The sequence below is a fragment of the Oryctolagus cuniculus genome, chromosome 6 (assembly GCF_964237555.1).
Source record: "Oryctolagus cuniculus chromosome 6, mOryCun1.1, whole genome shotgun sequence".
In the NCBI taxonomy this organism is placed as follows: Eukaryota; Metazoa; Chordata; class Mammalia; order Lagomorpha; family Leporidae; genus Oryctolagus; species Oryctolagus cuniculus.
The window spans coordinates 7,548,855-7,571,119 of record NC_091437.1 but is presented as its reverse complement, the minus strand read 5'-3'; the positions used below and the strand labels follow the sequence as shown (position 1 = coordinate 7,571,119).

Below are 22,265 nucleotides of genomic sequence, written 5' to 3'. Positions count from 1 at the left end.
GCCACCCTCATGAGAGAACCAGATGGTGTTCCTGGGTCTTGGCTTCAGTCTAGCCCAGATCAGCAATTGTGGGCATGTGGGGAGAGAACCTGTAGATGGAAGTGCTCTCTGTCTCCCTCTCTCCCTCTCTCCCTCTCTCCCTCATCCCTCTCTCCCTCTCTCCCTCCATCCTTCCTTCCTTCCCTTTATCTCTCCCTCCATCTTTGAAATAAATATGCTTTAAAAGACACAAAAGATTACAAGTGTTGGCAAGGATGTGGCCTAAAAGAGAACCCTGGCATTCTGTTGTAAATCACTATAGACATTGTAGAAAATAGTATGCAGGTTCTTCAAGTAACTAAAAAGAAAACCACGTATGATCCAGGAGTCCCACTCCTGGGTACCTATCCAAGGGAAATGAAATCAGTCTACAGGAGAGGCATCTGCACTCCCATGTTCATTACAACACTATTCACAATAGGCAAGAAACAGAAACAACCGAAATGTGTATCAGCTGATGAATGGATAAGTTAGGTGGCATGTATACATAACAGAATACTAGTCGGCCACGGAAAGAATGAAATCTCGTCATCTGCAATAACAACACACAGCAATGGAGGCCATTATACTCAGAGAAATAAGCCAGGCACAGAAAGACAAGCGACACGTGATCCCACTCACATGAGGAGTCTAATCAAAGGTGATCTCCCAGAAGGTAAAGTAGAATGGTGCTTACCAGACGCGGAAGCGGGGAGTCGGGTAGAGTTTCATTGACGGGTAGGAAGTTGTACCTGGGTAAGTGTAAGAAGCTATGGGATTTTACTGCACAGTAAGGTGACTATTGATAATGTACTGTGTGTTTCTCTCTTTAAAAAAAAAAAAAAACTTAGAAGATAGGACTTGGAATGTTTTCACCAGAAAAAATGTTAAATGTTTGAGAAGATACATGCATTTGCTCTGATTGGACATCACACCATACACATGTATATATGCACATCACATGGTACCCAATAAATACGAACACTTTTGTGTCTGTTAAAAATTTTAAATACAAATGTTATGGCAAAAAAATGGACTCTACTCATTGAACTAACAAAACATCTTCCGTACGTTGTTATCATTGATCCCTTCCCCAAGGTCTCTGGAAATGGGAACCTAATATTCCCTGAATAAGAGAGAAAAGGGGTAGGCAAAGAACAGCACACCAATGTGGAGCACCCTGATGTAAGCCACAGGGCTCCTGGTGAAAGGAGAAGGAGTTGGGCCTGATGAGACAGACACAGGAGCCCGCCCTGCCTGGGCTCACCTGTCTACACTGCTCATGTCCAAATGGTGTGCACCACAGATCTGACCCTCTCTGGAGGCACAAGAATTCGGGCCCCTGGTCTCCAGCCATACCAAACAGATGCTGCTTCGATCTTGCAATCAAGACAAGACCTACTCATTCCTATCAATTCAAGAAGCCAGTGGGTGTTTCTCTCTCTCCTCAAGTCGTCCTTGATGCACTGTTCCAGAGTAAGCCTGCATGGAGGAAACTGGTCTCATTGTATCACTAATAAAAACAGCACAGCTCTGTAACTACACAGCTGGAGATAAAGATGTTCTCAAAAAGAATAAATACAGATACGAGTAGTGGCTGAAAGTAAAGTGTTTAACTTCCACTTATCAAGCTCTTATTTTTGCGCCTCCTGGAGGACAGTCATTCAGCACTGTGTAGACACATTATATTTTCATTTTCAGTATGGATACCTTAACATATTACTCAGTGCTGTTTTCATCAAAGCAGAATTGAAAGAAAAAAATTACTTGTGATATTCAGATATTACATGGTTGTCTTGGGGTGTTAATGAGATAGGTGATCTTAATTAACATGTCTTTTTAACTGCGCCAAGAAGATAAATAATGCATTAATATTCTTCTTCTCACCCCTTCTCACCTAGGCAGATTTTAGCCAAGATGCAATCATTACAGATGATATGGTTTTGAGGTAATTAAGAAAAAACATGATATATCTATAAACATTCTTGGCTATTCTCCTAATAAAGTATTGTTAAGTGTCACTAACTTTCCTCACAGACCAACCAACTTTAATCCGAATTCATGGCCATTTTTTCAAGCCACTTTAGTACTAAGTACTTCCACCTGCTTTTTCCTATTAATTTAATGTGATTTGTTATGCTAATCAAATCTTGAGATGTAAATGACTTGATTTCCATTGTGTATAAAATGCTAGTCACTTTCATTAAATAAGATGTTTGATGGACAAAAATGGAGTTCAGATCCTAGGGAAGATTGGCCATTAAAAGGGAAAAGAACAATCAGTTTATAGTGGAAGAAATTATTGTTTATTGCCAAAAAAAAGTTCAGTTAGTTCAGAAGTCTTTCCTTTGTCACTGTTATTACAAAATTATTACTGATGTGATAAGGACACCTACCAGAATTCATGATCTTGCTTCATTTTAGTCCCAACTCTCAATTTGTGTGCCCTGGACTTTATAAAATTAGGCTTGGGGTAGCACTGGCTGTAAGTGATTTTTTTCTTTGCATGGGATTTTACACGTGTCTAAAAAGTATCCACTGACATTCCCAGTGGGTTTGCTTTTCTGGGCTGTGAGAACAGGGTAGCAAGTCAGCAGCTCTTCTCAGAAGGGGCACTGGAGTGCCTGCACTGAGCTGAGCTCAGACCCTGGGCAGTGACCGAGGTGCGTGTGCGTGCCAGAGCGCTGCACGGTAAGGCTTCCCAACTCTTCAGACTGGGCCAGCGATAGCGGAAGAGACACCAAGGCAGTTCTGCCCTCCGCAGAGCTCACAGCTTTTTCACTCTGTTTTTACAACAGTTGGGGATCTAACCCGCCGTTCGGTTCTTTCTCACTTCTACCTTGTAATCCTCTGGAGGATGGGTTTGTTCAAACTAGGCAGACAGTTTATCTGCCAACCTGGGACAAGGACAAGTTTGAGAGTGCGAGGAGACACCCTTAACAATACCATAGGTGATCCACATGACCCAGCAGAGTCCAGGAAAAACAGGGATCCATGGCTATCCTACCAAAGAGCCAATCACATCTAAAATTCAGCTGCATCCTACTCTGAGACACGCTGCTTTTATTTCCAAGAGTTCTGACTTCCTCCTCTGCTGATGGCATTTTCCAGTTTGAAAGATTAGCTGATTTTATGTTTACTTCAGGACAGCCAGCCAGTATGACCCCTGGATTTATAAGAGTTGGCTCCAAGCTCACAGGTGGCTTGTTTGGTAATATTAAGAAATATTTATGAGCTTTCCTGTCAAACCTGGCAAGTTATTACCTGCGAATTGCCAGATGCATTGTTTAAAGTTTCCAGACGGATCCGTGTTCAGCTGCTGTTACTATAATTTCATGCTTGTGCTGTCCTATCACCCCTGAGAAATATTCCCTTCCAGGTGGCAAATCCTTTTCTTATTCCCCATTACAGGAGGGTTTCAGGCAAGCCAAAGGGAGCCGTAACGTGAGAGTATCACTGTGGTGCTACAGAGTGAGAGGGGAAGAGAATGCCTCACCTGGGTGTGACGTTGGACCTATTTTTGCCCTAAGAACTGAAGGAGCAAGGTCAAAGGTGAAGGTTAAGAACGGCCATGCTCATCCCCCTTACCACCAACAAACAACAGGAGAGGGGGCACTTTGGCTGGTTCCTTCTCTTTCTCCAGTCTCAGGACAAGTTTCTTCACATCAGAGATGCCTGACTACACTCTCTCATGGAGCTTTCTCCTTTAATACATGAAAATAGGCATCAACAATTTAATTTCCAATACAAAATCCTATATAGTTCTATGATCATTGATTTAACCACCATTTCCTTCAATTGTTCAAGTCCCACAGAAGTCAGGGGAAGCAGCTGGAAGAGGGGGTTGGGACCCTATTTGTTGAGTACATGAACTACAGTAGAGAATAAATAATATGTACGACATGAATAACTAGACAACTGAGTGTATGGATGTGATGTTTTCCAGAAATTCAAGGATTCACTACGGTTGCAATGAGAACTCAATATTGATTTATTTTTCCTGGGCCTGTTCTCTATTTTCATTCAATTCATTGCTTAGATACTAAGATTCTGAAGGGTGGGACTATCGGATCTGTAACTGGAATCAGCTCTTAAATATTCAATGATGGCAAAAACCCAACATCAGAAGAGCAGCCATTCCTGTGGTCCCAGGGGAAGGGAATCAGCTGGTACTTACAACTGAACTAGCCCAAACACAGCTGCCCAGACAGGAGCAATGGGCAGCCTATAGAGAAAGCCACACATAGGCTTGTCAGGGGCTTTCATGGCACCATGAAGTCAAGAATCCGTGCCAAGGAGGACGATGTTGATTCCCTGGGGAATCAGGAAGAGGAAAAGGGCTGTGTTCAAGCTGGAGACGCAAGAGGACAAGCTGATGGACGCTGCCAGGAGCACATGAGAGTGGAAATCTCGCTGCTGCATGCTTGCTAGGATAACCTAGCCAGTGGAACTGTCCAGACGCCGGGGGACCCTGCCCCCAGCCATGGCCACCCTGAGCTCCTGCTCTCCTTGGGAGCCCCAGGCGAGCACATGCATGGGTTCCCTTGAGGCTGAGCCATGGTCCTGATGACCTGAAGCACACTCTCTGTTTCTCATAAATAGAAAAACTTGGATAACCCTCAGACAAAGTCCTTCCTAAAGACTGCTCAGCTGTTTCGCTTCAAATTTATTTCCATATTTTCTATGGGAAAAATGACCTATATGACATTATGAGAAATCACACAGTCTTGAGGTATTACCATCAGGACAGATGGAAAGATACTGCTCAATCCTGATTTCATATTTGGTAAGGGAAAGATAAACACACTTCCAGGTTCAGCCAACAGCCTCAGACACAGTTCCTGCTGCCTCCGGTCCCTCTCTGCTCTGTTTTCTCTTCCCCCAACTCCTCTTTCCTGTCTTCCTCTCTTCCTGATCCCACCTTATGGGGAATCTTAGCCAGTAGAGTGTTACTGTGTAATGAATCTGAGGCTACTCTTTGTAGCAATATTGAACCTACAAAATGAGGATGCAAACAGTAAGTTACGTGTATGACTGGCATGCATTCATACTCAGAAAATGGACGTGAAATCAGGCGTTCCCCTAGTGGTTAACACATCACTTCAAACACTCACATCCCGTGTCTCAGTGCCTGGGCTTGGGGCTCATCTTTTTTAACGATTCTGGCTTACTGCTAAGGCACACCCTGGGAGGCAGCAAGTGTGGCTCAGGTCCTTGGGTCTCTGCCACCCATGGGTGAGACCTAGATTGAACTCAAGGCTCCCAGCTTCGGCCTGGCCCTGCCTTCATTGTTGCAGGCATTTGGGATAAACACGAGCATTGGAAATTTCTCTGTCCCTCTCTCTCTGCCTCTCAAACAAAATAAAGAAATCAAAACGCATTTTCGAAAAAAAGGAAACACTATGTACAGTGTGTATGTGAGGTTGTTAAACAGTTCAATGAAAGTTCATATTTTGAAGAAGCTATGCACAGCTTTCAAAATATTTTACATCAAAATAAGCTTATGTTTCAGTTTAATATAATTTTCCTGGATGGCTGCTGAAGTACACTCTGATAGGTGTGTTTACTGTATGCCCTACGCATATTGCCAATAACTAGCTGAATGTTGGTTGCAAATGTAATTATTTATTGCAACTATTGATCTTTTAAAGATCCTTGGTCTTGTTTTTAAAGATTTATTTATTTATTAGTGAGGAAGAGGCAGAGAGAGAAAGAGATCTTCCATTAGCTCATTCACTCCCCAGATGGCTGCAATGGCTGGAGCTGCGCTGATGTGAAGCCAGGAGCCAGGAACTTCTTCTAAGTGTCCCATGTAGGTGCAGGGGCCCAGGGACTTGGAACACCTTCTGCTGCTTTCCCAGGTGATAACAGAGAGCTGGATTGGAAGTGGAGCAGCCAGGACTTGAACCAGCACCCATATAGGATGCTGGCACTCACTACACAACAGTGCCGGCTCCAAGACTCTCGGTCTTAGAGAGTCGGCTTGAGATGGTTGAAAACAATGAGGTTATTTGCAAGAAGAATCACCATATATTTTAGACATATGAAAAAAAAATTCTCTGTCAAGAGGAACACTGCATATTTGTAGGACAGCAACTGTAATTTACCACCATTATACTAACATTACAATGACAAGGTTGAGAATTCAGAAAACAGATATTGAAAGAAATTGTCACCACTTGCCCAGCCATATAAATGATGCTTAAGGATGTGCTGCACAGATAAATACAGACAAATAGTCTCATTAAGAAAGAATGTGAAGGTATAAAATCTCCTTGTAAAAGTACAAAGGAGGGGGCTGGTGATGTGGCACAGTACTTAAAGCCATTGCCTGCAGTGCCCCGCACCCCATATGGAGCACTGGTTCAAGTCCCAGCTGCTCCATTTCTATTCCAGCTCTCTGCTGTGGCCTGGTGAAACAGTAGAAGTGGGCCCCTGCACCCATGTGGGAAACCCAGAAGAAGCTCCTGGCTCCTGGCTTCAGATCAGCACAGCTCCAGCCATTATAGCCAACTGGGGAGTGAACCAGTGGATGGAAGACCTCTCTCTCTCTTTCTCTCTGCCTCTCCTCTCTCTGGTAACTCTGACTTTCAAATAAATAAATATATCTTTAAAAAAATCCAAAGGAAATCCAAAGCAAACAACACGAACATTTATAGCAAAATGGCAGGGCCAAGTTGTTACTTACCAATAATAAACTTCAATGTAAATAGCCTAAATTCTCCAATTAAAATATACAGACTGGTTGAATATATTAAAAAACAAGATCCATCTATTTGCTGCCTGAAGTGAACACATCTCACAAAGATACACATAGACTTTCAGTAAAAAGATGGAAAAAGATAGATATTCCATGATGATGGAAAGCAAAAAAGACCAGTAATAGCCATCCTGATATTAGACAATACAAAAAAACTGTTAAAAAGGACAAGAAGTGCATTATGTAATGATTAATGGATCAATTCAACAGGAAGACGTGACTATAGTAAATGTATACAAACCCAATACCAGGGTGTCTGGCATGTAAAAGCAACAGCAATGGATCTAAAGGGAGACATAGACTCAAGTACAATAAAATGGAGGACTTCAACACCCCACTCTCATCAACAGACAGATAACCTAGACAAAAAATCAACAAAGAAATAACAGAACTAATCTACACTCCAAAACATTTCATTCCACAGCTGAAGAATATGCATTCTTTTCAACAGTGCATAAAACTTTCTCTAAAATAGACCATATGCTAGACCATAAAACAATCTCAACCAATTTTTTTCTTTAAATATGGAACGTGTCATGAATTTGCGTGTCGTCCTTGCACAGGGGCCATGCTAATCTTCTCTGTATTGTTCCAATTTTAGTATATGTGCTGCTGAAGCGAGCACTCAACCAATTTTTAAAAATTGAAATCATACAATGTATCTTTTCTGAACACAAAGAGATTAAGTTGGAAATTAACAACTTAAGAAACTCCAGAAAATATGCAAATACATAGAGACTGAACAACATACTCCTGAATGAATACTGAGCCATAGAAGAAATCAAAAGGGAAATAAAAAAATTACTGGAAATGAGTGAAGATGGCAATACAACATGTCAAAACCTATAGGTTTCTTGCATAGGAGACCAGGAGGAAGCTCCTGGCTCCTGGCTTTGGATTGGCACAGTGCACCAGCCGTAGTGGCCATTTGGGGGGTGAACCAAAGAAGGAAGACCTTTTTCTCTGTCTCAATCTCACTGTCTAACCCTGCCTGTCAAAAAAAAAAAAAAAAAAAAAAAAACCTATGGGTTACAGCAAAATTAGTGCTAAGAGGGAAGTTTATATTAAGTGCCTACATCAAGACATTTGAAAGGCATCAAATGATCTAACAATGTCTTGAAGGACCTAGAAAATCAAGAACAAACCAAACCCAAAATTAGTAGGAGGAAAGAAACAACTAAAATTAGAGAAGAAAAAAACAAAATTGAGATAAAAAAGATACAAAAGATCAGTGAAGAGCTGATGTTTTGAAAAATTAAGCAAAATTGATACATCAGTAGCCCAACTAACCAAAAAAAAAAAGGTGACCAGAATTAATAAAATCAGAGATGAAGAAGGAGGTGTTACGACAGATAGCAGAGAAACTAAAGTAATCAGCATGGCTTACTATAAACAGCTGTTTTCCACAAAGTGGAAGATTGAGGAGAAATGAACAGATTCCTGGGCACATACTCTAACAGTTAAAAGTGAGCCATGAAGACTTGGAAAACCTAAATATGCCAACAACCAAGACGAAGATGGAAACAGTAATAAAGAGCCTCCCAACAGAGAAAAGCCCAGGCTTGGACAGTGTTGTTGCTGAATTCTATCAAACTTTTAGAGAAGAACTAATTTCAGTCCTTCTCAAACTATTAAAAACAATTGAAAGGGAGGGAATCCTCCCAAACTCCTCCGATGTGGCTAGTATCACCTTAATTCCAAAACCAAAAAAAAGATGTAACAAAGAGAGAGAACTATAGACCAATAATACTGATGAATATAGATGTAAAAATCCTCAACAAAATATTAGCTAATCAAATCGGATTTATCTGTGGTATGCAGGAATGGTTCAACATATGCAAATCAGTAAATGTGATACATCACATTAACAAATTGAAAATAAAAACCATGCAATTATCTCAATAGGTGCAGAGAAAGCACTTAATAAAATATAATATCCTTACATGGTAAAAGCCTTTAACAACACAATCTCAGGTAATATATGGTAAAACCATATACATGGGTCTCAACAAATCCAGGTAATATATGGTAAACCCACAGCCAGCATCATATATTTCCATTAAGATCTGAAACCAGACAAGTATGTCTGCTTTCACCCTTGCTATTCAATACAGTTCAAGAAGTTTTAGCTAGTGCCATTGGGCAAGTAAAAGAAATCAAATGGATACAAAGTGGAAAGGAGGAAGTTAGATTATTCCTGTTTGCAGATGACATGATGACATGACATTTAGGGAAACCAAAAGATTCCACTAAGAGATTGCTGGAATGATGAGGGTGTTTGGTAAATTTGCAGGATATAAAATCAACACACAGGCCGGCGCCGCGGCTCACTAGGCTAATCCTCTGCCTTGCAATGCCGGCACACCAGGTTCTAGTCCCGGTCGGGGCACCAGATTCTGTCCCGGTTGCCCCTCTTCTAGTCCAGCTCTCTGCTGTGGCCCGGGAGTGCAGTGGACGATGGCCAAAGTGCTGGGGTCCTGCACTTGCATGGGAGACCAGGAGAAGCACCTGGCTCCTGTCTTCCGATCAGCGCGGTGCACCGGCTGCAGCGTGCCGGCCGCAGGGGCCATTGGAGAGTGAACCAACGGCAAAGGAAGACCTTTCTCTCTGTCTCTCTCTCTCTCACTGTCCACTCTGCCTGTCAAAAAAGAAAAAGAAAAAATAGAAAAAAATCAACACACAATAATCAACAGTCTTTGTATACACAGACATGACTGAGAAAGAATTTATAAGATCAGTACCATTCACAATAGCTATAAAAATTTTAAATGCCTTGGAATAAACTTGGCCAAGAAGGTGAAAGATCTCTACAATGAAAACTATGAAAAATTATAGAAAGAAATAAAAGAAGACACAAAAATTGAAGGATCTTCCATGTCCATGGATCGGGAGAATCAATATCATCAAAATGTCCATATTACCCAAAGCAATTCATAATTTCAATGCTATTCCAAACAAATCACTGATGTCATTCTTCTCAGATCTGGAAGAAACTGCATTGAAATTCATATGGCAACACTAGAGACTCAGAACATCTAAATTAATCTTACACAACAAAGCAAACTTGTAGGCCTCACAATACAGGATTTCAAGAAATACTACAGGGCAGTTATAATCCAAACAGCCTGGTACTGGCACAAAAATAGAATATGTAGACCAATAGAACAGGAAAGAAATCCCAGAAACCAAGTTGCACATCTACATCAACTACTCTTTGACAAATGAGCTAAAACCAATCCCTGGAAAAAGAACAGTCACTTCATAAATGGTGCTGTGAAAAGTGGGTATACACATGCAGAAGCATGCAACCATCACCTTGCACAAAAGTCAACTCAAAATGAATCAAGTATCTAAATCTACAACCTGATATCATAGAGGAGAACACTGGGAAAACTCTGCAAGACATTGGCACTGGCACAGGCAAAAACTTGTTGAAAAAGACCCAGAAGCACAAGCAATCAAAGCAAAAACTGGCAAGCAGGATTACATCCAGCTAAGAAGCTTCAACACTACAAAGGAAACACTCAAAAAAGTGAAGAAGCAACTAAGAAAATGGGAGAAAATATTTGCCAAACTATGCAAATGATAAGGGATTAATATCCAAAATCTATAAAGGGCTCAAAAACTAAGCAACAACAAAATAAACAATCCAGTTAAGTAATGGGAAAGGACTTGCCCATCATTATTCAAAGGATGAAATTCAAGTGGTCAACAGACACACTGGAAAAATGCTCAGGATCACTAGCCATCGGGCAAAGGCAAATCCAGTGAGGTTTCACCTCACCCCAGTTACAATGGCAATTGACAAGCAATAAATTATGGCAACAATGTGGGTAAGCGAGCACCCCAATATACTGCCGGTGGGAATGCAAACTAGTACAGCCATTGTGGTATAGAGTATGGAGATTCCCCAGAAAGCTGAAAAAAGATCTACCATATGACCCAGCCAGCCTACTCCTGGGAATTTAACCAAAGCAAATGAAATCAGCACATGAAAGAGTTATCTGTACCCCTATGTTTATTGCAGCTCAATTCACAATAGCTAAGACATGAAATCAATCCAAGTGCCCATCAACCAATGACTGGATAAAAAAACCATAGTATATATACACTTTGGAATACTACTCAGCTATAAAAAAAGACTGAAATGCTTTCTTTTGCAACAAAATGGGTGAAACTGGAAAGCACTATACTTAGTAAAATAAGCCAGTCTCCAAAAGACAGATATCACACACTTTCCCTGATCTATGGTAACTAACAGAGTACCTAAAATGTAGTGATTATGCACAAAATGGCATTTTGAGATGTGATTATTGTTTACAACCCTTGCCTCTACTGCATATTAACAGTGGTTTGTTTTTTTTTTACTATTTGTTGAATTCTTTACTTAGTGGAGGGTTAAGTTTATGATTATAAAATCAATTGAAAGTATATCATTGTAAAAATTCAAAGAAAGAACTTCAAGGAAGGAAGGCAGAGGGAGGATGGAGGCTAAGCCTGAGGGAATATCACTATGCTCCTAAATCTATATATATGAAATACATGAAATTTGTTCACCTTATATAAAAAAATTAAAAATGAAACTAAAACATCAAGTCTAGAATTTAAAACTTCATATCTTAGAAACTAAATAATTCATGGTGAATCTTTTAAGAATTTTATACAGAAATAAATATATTTCATCTAAATTTAATTTAAAATAGTTGATTCCATTTCTGGGCTAATTACTGAAACTTAGAATCCATAAGCAAACACAGTAAAGGAAATACTTTTGTTGTCTATGAACTTCCAAACCAGACATGACCTCATGAAATGGTTGCCTACTCGTGGGATGCAAAATAAAATGAAAAATGAAGTGTCCCTCCTTCATTTATCCTTTTGAGGCAAAAATTTCAACTAAGCTTTTTCTTTTCTTTTTTCTTTTTTCTTTTTTTTTGTATCCTGAGTCACTGCACTATCATGTGAGAAAATTTCTAAATGCCATTTTTCTGCCAGCACTTTGCTGACTAAACCAATCACCTGCAGTAGCAACCATCAGTATAAAAGTTGAGGTGGGCTCTGTTCCATTTAAGCATTTAATTTCAAAGGTTGGATTGAACTGTGCAAAACAGGAGTCCTTGTACCACTGGGTGTTACTGCATGGAGTGCAGCTAAAATGAGAAAGAAAGAATCAAAGAAGAAAGCTTTGTGCTCTTTCAACACAAAGTCATCCATCCTCTTTTAGCCTTCAGTCTGTATGTGCAACTCTGCCCCAGTCACAGAGTGGGAAGAGCAAACATCTCTGGATCCTTCCAAACCGTCCGTCTGCATCCGCTCCCTGCTCCCTGGGCCCCTGCACCCCTCCTGGGACACAGGTGACCTTTTACAAAGGGGAGCCTGCAGGTCAGCGCATGCTTCATTCAGATGAGAATGAAATGCTGTCTGCATTAGGCCTGCAGGGCCTGACTCCTAAGAGCTCTCCTGCGCTCTTCACTGTGTTCGATCAGAAAGCTCCAGCCTGAACATCTTTCTCTGGAGAGTCCCAGCACTGTCCTGAGCCTTGTCCTTCCCGGTCCTTCCACATTGCTGGCTCTGTCTGGTCACCCAGGTACGGGTTCAAACCCTCCTTTGTTCAGAAAGAATGTCACGGACTCCTTATCTAAACTTCAACTCCTTCTCATCTCATCTCATTAACTGTTTTATTTTATTCATGGCATATATATTCTTCTCCAAGACTGTGTGTTTTATTTTAATGTATTGTCCTTAAAGACAAAACTAGTCAGTGTTGAAGGAATGATGAAACAACTTCACAATTCCTGATGTGTCTCAGTGCTATCACTTCTTTGGGTTCCTCTTTGGACAGTCCCACTGGACGCACTGCCTGGATGCGACCTTGACATCATCAGTCTGCACATGGAGCACAGTGGATGCCAGCCAAGGACAGCACTACCCTTGGGCTATGCTTCAGTGACCTGGAAACCTACACATGAGGGTGCAATTCCTGCACCATTTCCACCCAAACGGAGGAGGAGAATTGATTTCTTTGTAGTTATTTTCAATTGATCCAATAGGATACACTAGATTACAATAAGGTCAGTCTGTTCCCTAGTTAGGAAATAGGCAGCCAGCTGATAATGGCCTATAAAATCCAACCGCTCGGTAGGCAGGCATTTTGGGAGCCATTTGTTAAAGGGACATCACAGAAGGACTTATACCACAGAAATTGGCGATTGCCACAAGTCAGAGCTTTTCTCCCCAAAGACACACATGCCCAGCATGTCCCACACAGGACGTATTTTCCCTTCTGTGAGATCTTCAGGTGATTTTTGCATGTGTGTGAAAGCCAGTTGCATCCTTGGCTCATATAGTAAGTGGTGAGTCTCCTACTTTATAGGACATTTGCGGAGGGTCTTCACAAACTCACGCAGATGTAATTACCTTCTATTTTTCCACAAGCTTCTTTAAGCCTCCTCACACACACCCTGAAATCTTAGCTGCTAGATTCACAAAGCACAGAACACCCACGAGATTCATTATTGAAAACGTTCTGGTACTGATACGGGACGGGAGGAGCAGAAGTGATGCCCGAGGTTCCCCTCCGTCACCCAGAACCGTCATTTGGCTCACTGAGATTCCCTGGTCTGACATGAAGAGAAACAGCAGAACAATCGCCACGTATTGTTCAGAAGTCATGTGACTTCAGCTATCCAGTCTCGCTGCTTCAAGCAATCCAGTCAGCAGTGCTCCGTGAGTCCCATTGGGTAACCAACTCCTTTGACAGTTCAATAAACCAGAGTTTGTGGTTGACCAGTTCACTGAGTGTCAGTGTATGAGAGCACACTGACGTTAGGGCCCGTCACACAGCATACCCACCTCAGGAGGGGGTGCACTTGCACACACCTACTGAGGGAGGCAGCTGCGAGTCTCATGGGAGTCTTTCTAGGGTATATATATAACAAATCAGGGCACTCGGCTCTCCGTTTTCAGCATTTTTCCTTGTTCCAGAACTAGAGGTTCATGAATCCCACTTGCAGGTAAGGACAGCTTATCAATTGATAATGAATATCGATTCCTAGTTCCCCCTGTGCAGGACCGGAGAGGCTGAAGCCCTGCCCACGGACTGCACACCAGCCATTTCTCCATGCTTACACCCGAGACATAGCATGCTGGTACAGGACTTGGGGATGCAGCCATCACAACACTGAAGGCCCCAGCTGGGCAGGTCCCCAGTCCCACAGTAGCTCCAGAAGTTGCATCTTTCTTTTGCCAACTCTCCCCTTTCCCAGTGACTGCAAACAGTATTTTTTTTTTCCTGTTCTACTTTCTTCCACAAAGATGTAACCTACCCCATCCAAAAAGCCAGATGCCAGCAAAGATCAGAGCCTAAGGCTCTGTGATTCTGGCAGTGAGTGACTGGCTCTGAGAAATCGTCTCTGTTGAGAGTGCGTCCAGTTGTCCCTCCCACCCTAACGTCCAAATCATGCACACCTGTGATGGTGTCTCTGCTCATTCTGCGTTCACACGTTTCTCCCAGTCCTCATACCAGGCGCTCCATCAACTCAGGTGAGTACGTGAGCAAAGGAATTTCTCAAAAAGGGAGACAGAGACTCCCTATTCCTTCTTGATTTGTTAGCACTGCCTCAGATATAAAAGTGGAGTATAATCTCATTAGAGTTATTAGAATGTGATGACATCTCTGGTCTTTAACCTGGAAGTCTCCATGCTATAATACGGGTAGATAAAGTAAATGTGCTCACTCTTTGTGCTGGGTCGGGGGCACTGTGGCTTGTCTTTCAGCCTACAGTAATCTTTGCTGATAGAGGTTGGAGTTCTGCAGGGGACTCTGGGTGAACTCTAAAAGGAAGAAAGGGCTATCAAATAAAAATTACGGGAAAAAGCATGTAAATCCTCTACCTATGTAGGGGTTATGACCTTAGTACTTCTCAAAGCCAATAGTTGGAATAACTCACAAGTAGAAACTAATTTGCCATACCAGTGAGCCAAGGAGACAATCAGAAGAGAAGAAAATAGAACTAATTTTGATGCTGCCTCTATCATTTCCAAAGCCATGTAGAATTAAGCCAATCATATAAATCAACTGGATATCACTTCTCATATCAGTAAAACAGAGATCCTAATACTTGTTAAAGAAATTATAAAAGAAAAAAAAAACCTTGAAAATCAGTACTTTATTTTGACTTATTCATTTGTTTGGTGCATCAGATTTTATAATATATTTGTAAATGCTGCTGTCAGATCTAATTGGGTTGCACTTACTCACACCAAAATGGCAGGCCATGGAAGTGAGAGAATCCCCTTTGGTAACATCTATAACAGATCTGAAAGAGAACCAGGAGAAAACAGTGATTGGAACATACAACATTCCATGCCAAATCATGCCCACAAAGTCTCTCCGCTCTTCTCAACTTAAAACAATCACTTTCTGCTCTGCATTCGCATAACCATCCTCCCCATGGTCTGAATATAAAATCATAATTTTTCATATTACAAAGGACATGAGGGAAGCCCTCGCTGCCTTCTCCTGTGAAACCGGCTCTGCTCTGTGGTTAAAGAGGTTTTCAAGCTTAAAAACAATGAGACTGTTTGTGTAGCTTAGATCCACGGAGCTGGTTTGCTGGCTTTCCAGCCAGGCCTGCATGTCTTGGGAGTAAAGTTAGACAAAATATCTGTGAAACTTCCATGGATCGTCTGCAGAAAACAGAACCCGTGCAGAGGCCCCCTGATGCACGGTTCCCTTTCTGTAGCTTAAGTCACCTGCCAGGCACCTTGGTCTAGAAATCCTAAATGGAAGACTCAAAAAAGAACCATTCATAAATGTTATGCTTTGCACAAAGCTTGTTACAGAGAAATACACAGCTTCCTTTATGCTCCTCCCGATTGTACTTGTCTTTCCGTGCTGGGCATTGCTCTTAACATAAAGACCTCCAGTTTCTCCCAAGTTGTTGAATGACAAGATCCCGTTCCTTTTTATGACTGAGTAGTATTCCATTGGCTCTCTCTACTACACTTGCTTTAGCCATTCATCAATTCATGAAGGTCAAGTTGCACACAGTTCTGGGCAGTGTGACAAAAATCTTGCCCTGTCCCCTGAGTCCTGCCTGGAACACGAATCATGTCATTGTCCAGCGTGTCCTGTTAGTCACACGATAGTTGTCCCAGTTTTCAGCCCAACTATTGAAGTTTGACAGTGCTTGTGTTCAAGTTTTCTTATTTTAGTTGATAATAGACCCAAACCGCAAGGGTAGTGATGCTGCTAAGTCAGAAGAGAGGTTGTAAAGTGACTTCTTTTATGTGCAAAGTAGAAGCATCTTAACAGAGACACACAGACACACAGAACACATCTAACTTGTATCATCATATATTTTCTATTTTGTTAGCTTGTATTGTTAATCTCACTGTACCTAATGTATGAACTTTACCATTCAACACAACAGGGGCTTTGTACTCTCTGTGGTTTTAGGCACAGCCCTGAGAGTCTTGGAATATATCCTCCCCAACAGAGAGAGAGAGAGAGAGAGAGCGAGAGAGTGAGGCAGACTATTTTATCTCAATCACCAATAATTTGTCCATGGCGGCAAAGGTGGGCTGACTTTGGAGGTCCGAGGGCTACCTCAGAGCAAAGCACACCTGCATTCTTTAGATACATCTTACACATGTGCAAAGACACAGACGGCTTTCCTTTGGGCTTGCTTTTATTTACTGTGCCAATAACCAGCTTATTAGAAAGTCCCAACCTCGTGACAATTATTCTGAGGATAAGAAAGCATGCCATCTAGGTCAGAAGCTAATCTCAAAACAAAATACACCACACCTCGCCTTTGAAATCCGCTGCACAAACTCAGAGGTATTTTAATCCCATTTAAAAACTAGTAAATGACAGTGATGAGCTTCAGATAAGAGTCTTACTTCCTGTGTGAGCCCCAGTGACCTCAGAGAAACCACCATAATGAAGCAGACACTCAGGCTGCAGCTTCTTCTAAGAGGATAAGAAATCGGTGAGGAATATTCTTTACCCAATGCAGTGTCTCTTCTGTTCCCCACCGCATTTCTCCTTCTCACCTCATCACTGAGTTATTTTACATCTTGCAGAAAGTAAACAGAAAATATAAAGAATGACAGGAATTCAATCCCTAATCGAGGCCAGGGATTTCGTAGAGGGGGGATCAGCCACCTGTCAGGTCCTGGATTGAGAACAGACTAGAAATTGATTCCACTGCCTTATGTGATGGAGACACAATGTTCCACGCCAAAGGACTGTTTTAAATCCCTCACTTTCTACTTCTTCCTCATTTTCTGCTTTATTTCAGGTGGTTAAATATATGTACAGATGCTGCCTTCTCTCCTGTGATCTCCCTCCCTCGCTCTCACACCTTATTCTGCTCATCCAACCCTCTCTCCCCTCATCCACAGTGACCCTGTTTCATTATTAACATGACCTACACAGTTAATAAGCAACAGGAAGTCAGCAAAGTTCAACCAATCTATACATGGCACAGAGCTCCGATTTTAGCCCAAGAACTCTCAAACCTGCCTAGGTTTTAAAAAAATTATCTCTAACAGTGAAACTTCTTAATAAGGTCACGTGAAGAGCTAAAGAATTTATGAACAGTGCATGCATTCTGCATTCACAATTGCACAATTTATAACTTCTAAGAGGCGATATACACCTCAAGAAGAACAGATGACAAAGCTTCCAAAACAACTACAATCAACCCAAGAGGAGAAACAGCAGCAGGTGAATACACACGAGCGCTTGCCACCATCATGCCTCAAGCGATTGTGCGAATGCTTCTAGCATAACCCTTCTCTTTGGGAAAGCTACAGTAGTGAGGGGGACAGTAGCGCCGGGGGAGCTCTGGCTGAGAGGAGCAGGCACTTACTTACACTTCATGGCATCTCTGGACAAGTCAGTCCCAGGTTACAGGAATCTGAGCACCAAGACCACTTGGACTCATATTTTGGACCGAGCTATCTGCAAACCGATAGTCATGAACAAGCTTCCTTTTACAATAGCTATGTCTTGTTTTATTGGAGTGCAGGAATAAGTCATCGCTGTGGAATCTGGAGGTGTCTCTTCCCGCATTTTGTCAGCTGGGATAAGAGGGAACCATCTCACTCCCTTCTTTTAGGGTTTAATTCACAGCTCTCTTCTTTTGGTCCCTCGGTGTAGCCTAATCACTGATTCTAAAGGACATACATTGTGACACGGCTTCAGCTTTTTTGTTCCTGGGACTGCAAATTCCTCAAAACTGAAGGGAAATACATGGTTTTTGAAGCAATGAGAAAAATCAATATAGGATGAAGCTTCACATTCAGTGTTATTCTGAGATCTACTATTTAACAGCCTCCAAACAGTCGCTGCTCAGATGCACCTGCCCTGTTAGTAAATCATGAGACTTTGTTGATCACATGAGGCTACTTTAAAAAGCATCTACAGGCCGGTGCCGCAGCTCACTAGGCTAATCCTCCGCCTAGCTGCACCGGCACACCGGGTTCTAGTCCCGGTCGGGGTGCCGGATTCTGTCCCAGTTGCTCCTCTTCCAGGCCAGCTCTCTGCTGTGGCCAGGGAGTGCAGTGGAGGATGGCCCAAGTGCTTGGGCCCTGCACCCCATGGGAGACCAGGATAAGTACCTGGCTCCTGCCATCGGATCTGTGCGGTGCGCCGGCCATGGTGGCCATTGGAGGGTGAACCAACGGCAAAGGAAGACCTTTCTCTCTGTCTCTCTCTCTCCCTGTCCACTCTGCCTGTCAAAGAAAAAAAAAGAGCATCTACGAAGAGTAGGGTCTTCCAACAGTTCCTAAATGGGTACTACGAAATAGCTGTGTGTAGATTCCAACAGTTTTTGTACCAAAACACTTACCTTGTAATTCCAATTTGTACAAACTTTTTGAAGGAAGCAAAGCCCCAGGGGAAGGCTCCTAAATGATCTCCTTGTCTAATCACAACTGCAGGTTTAGTGCTGGAGACTTCTCTGCCTCTTTGAAAACAGAGCCACTACCTCCATGTCCTGGCCAGTTCCTTTCTTCCTTTCCACTTCTGTGGCAACCCTCACCAAAACAGCAGACTCTCAGTCCACTGTGTGGTTCAGTCACAAGCATAGAAGAACTTGGATTGGAGGCCAGTGCTGTGGCACAGCGGGTAAAGCCACCACCTGCAGTGCCAGCATCCCATATATGCTCTAGTTCATGTCCAAGCTGCTCTACTTCTGATCCAGCTCTCTGCTATGGCCTGGGAAAGCAGGGGAAATGGCCCAGGTCCTGCACTCATGTTGGAGACCTGAAAGAAATTCCTGGCCCCTGGCTTTGGATTAGCTCAGCTCCAGCTGTTGCAGCCAACCGGGGAGCAAAACAGTGGATGAAAGACCTCTCTCTCTCTCTGTCTCTGACTCTGCCTCTCTGTAACTTTGCCTTCCAATAAATAAATAAATCTTAAAAAAAAAAAAAAAAAAAGCTTGGATTAGAAGATGTCAGGTGTCCCTGACAGCGTGGCGACGCCCTGCAGAATCTAAAGGTAGACCCTCATTGTTTGCAACACCACAGTGCCCACCCAGTTGGCGCCACTGCCTCCTCCTGACCCCTCTGCCTGAACGGTCAGCTCTCGCTTTCACGGACTTCCTCCCTCTGGGGGCGTTTCAGAATCCTGTCTCCCTTCCCTGCTAAGACAGCAGGAAAGCAACAGCAAAAGCCTGCTAGGCCGTGCAGCCCCACGCGGCCTTGCCCCCGGGGCCTGCACCTGCAGCTCTCTAGGGACCTGGAAGGCGGCCCTGCGGTCAGGCCTGAGGTTCCCCACGCGTGGTAGTTCCAGAATGAACGCCTTTGCTGGACCCTAGGCCAGAGAAGTCTCACCTTTGCTCCCGACTGCTGCAGTTCCCCTGGTAGGATCCCGCTGTGGAAGCCCGCTGGACTTGAGAGTCAGCCACAGCCAGGCCTCTCCAGGACTACACCAAGCACAGCAGCGATCCACCCCTCCCCGCGACTCTACCACCACAATCCCCCTCCTCCTCTCCTGTTGGCAAGAGCGGGTAAGTCCTCCCTACACCGTCCGCTCAACGTTCCCAACCAACCCTTCCTCTTCCAAGAGTTTTTCCCCATTTCCATCGCTGAGTGAGGTTTTAATTTAAACCCCTCCTATTTAAACAACTATTAGGACATGCTCTCCCAAGTCTCTTACTACTGTGCACACTTCCTAGTTCTCTTGAGGAAATGACACTGATCATATTATTTTCACCTCTACTACAAAGTTATAGGCAGAATTTAGTGTGCACTTGAACATATCTTCAGAGTCTCTCCTGTATCTTCATTACACAGCCATAATGGTTTTTCTGTTTCTAAAGTATAACCTAATATTTCTAAATTTTATTTAATGTGACTATTGACCAAAAATCTACAGGAAGAAATGAGAGATTAATCTGTTCTCTTCTGTGGGGATATTCATGGAAAATAGAAGGAAAAGATAAGTTTATTTTGGTGCAAAAGTTTTTGAAACGCTTGTACTTTTTTTTTCGTAATCCACCTTTTCATGAACTTTCTGGAGACCCCAGGTATGGCTTTCTTTACCCATCAAATGCGGTCAGCATTTTTGCACCCAAGTAACCTTATCTTTTAATCCCATTTTCATCTTCCTGTGTCTCCTTTTCTTGCCTGTTGTCGGGGGCTCCTCTTTCTCCCCAAGGAAGAACTCTGAGCGTCCGTTACCACGACTGCTTCTCTGTAGCACCATCCTTTCTTGTCAGGCTCATGCAGGTTCCGCCCCACACAAATAAACTCAGCCAAGCACGCACGTGCACAAGCCTGCAGACGGGACACCACAGGCTGGCTGGTCTGAGTCTTGGGGCAAGCTGTGAAAATGAGAAAGCGGCATGGAAAGAGGGGAACTGGCAAAGAACGTAGTCAGAAACACCCAGTACTGCAACTAGAAACGAGAGTCAAGAAGGAGAAAGGGAAGCTTGACAGAGAGCCAGCTGAGACCTGGCCGCTTGCTCTACAACAATTTAAATAATTACAGCTATAATTATTGCAAAAAAATTAACAGTGCAATTGTTGACACACTGACGTGAGTAGACTAACACCACTGGTCGGCTTTGTGAGCACGCTGACAAGCAAGTGCCCATTCTCACTCTCTGGGGATGTTTTTAAAGACTTGTTTATTTGATGGGGCTGGCACCGTGGCTCACTAGGTTAATCCTCCACCTGCGGTGCCGGGTTCTAGTCCCAGATGCTCCTCTTACAGTCCAGCTCTCTGCTGTGGCCAGGGAGTGCAGTGGAGGATGGCTCAAGTGCTTGGACCCTGCACCCCATGGGAGACCAGGAGGAGGCACCTAGCTCAAGGCTTCAGATTGGTGTAGCTCCGTCCGTAGCGGCCATTTCGGGGGTGAACCAATGGAAGGAAGACCTTTCTCTCCCTCTCTCTCTCTCTCTCTTTATTGTCTAACTGTCAAATAAATATAAATAAATAAATCTTTAAAAAAAATCCCTAAAGACTTGTTTATTTGAAAGAGAGCATTACAGAGAACAGAGAGAAAGGGAGAGAGACAGAGACAGAGACAGATTCCATCTCATGGTTCACTCCCCAGGTGACTGTCAGTGCTGAAGCCAGGAGCCTGGAATTCCATCTGAGTCTCCCATGTGGGTGGCAGCTGCCCAAGTGCCCTCCCCGGTGCACATCAGCAGGAAACCAGAATCAGGAGTGAGGCAGGTCTCTAACCCATGCATTCAGTATGGGACATTAGAGACCAAGCCGGTCTTAACCACAGAGACAAATACTCACCCTACATGCAGAGTTTTTAAAGACTGTGTGTTTGCTTTAATAAAGATGTTTTTAAAGGAAACCACCCAGAAGAAAGCAACTAGAAATTTACAGTGCATGTTTTACAAGTTCTAATACCTCAAGCAGCTTCACTGTGTGTTACCACTTACCTGTTGCAATCACTGACTGGAAGGTTCCCTCCTTTTGCTGAGATAGGAGTCTATTCTGGTTACAGTTGAGTACTATTTTGAGTCAGGTTATAGACCCTCACATGAGTATCTCTAACACAGTGGATCTAGGGAAAGGTTGAAGAGAAGAAACGCATGACTACTATATGTACTGATACTGCTATGATTGTCACCCACCTTGTACAAAATTCAGCACCCAGAGCAATTTGTCCCGCCCTTTACCAATCTCACTTTTTATGCATTTCTAACGTGTGCACCCACTCCAGATCTCCACGTATATCACTTATTTCCACCCTGTGATTCCTCGTTTCCCCTCTGACCAACTTGCCTTCCTTTTCTAGGTTGTGCTAGTCTGACAAGTTCCAGTGCCTGAGACGGAATCTGTTATTTCATTCAAGTGAGAAGCACCAGCATCTTTGTTGATGAAAATCCCAAAATCGGCAATCAATGTTCTAGGGTTGATTTTATTTTAAGATTTATTTATTTATTTGAAAGTCAGTGTTGCACAGAAAGAGAAGGAGAGACAGAGAGAGAGAGAGATCTTCCATCTGCT

General features: G+C 42.9%; 1 non-coding gene across 1 annotated transcript; it reads right to left on the bottom strand.

The window, feature by feature from the left end:
* Positions 1-7,296: 7,296 nt before the first annotated feature.
* LOC127490826 (U6 spliceosomal RNA) lies at positions 7,297-7,403 on the bottom strand. The gene has a single exon (XR_007919221.1). It is a non-coding gene; the product is annotated as a U6 spliceosomal RNA (small nuclear RNA).
* Between the last annotated feature and the right edge of the window lie 14,862 nt (positions 7,404-22,265).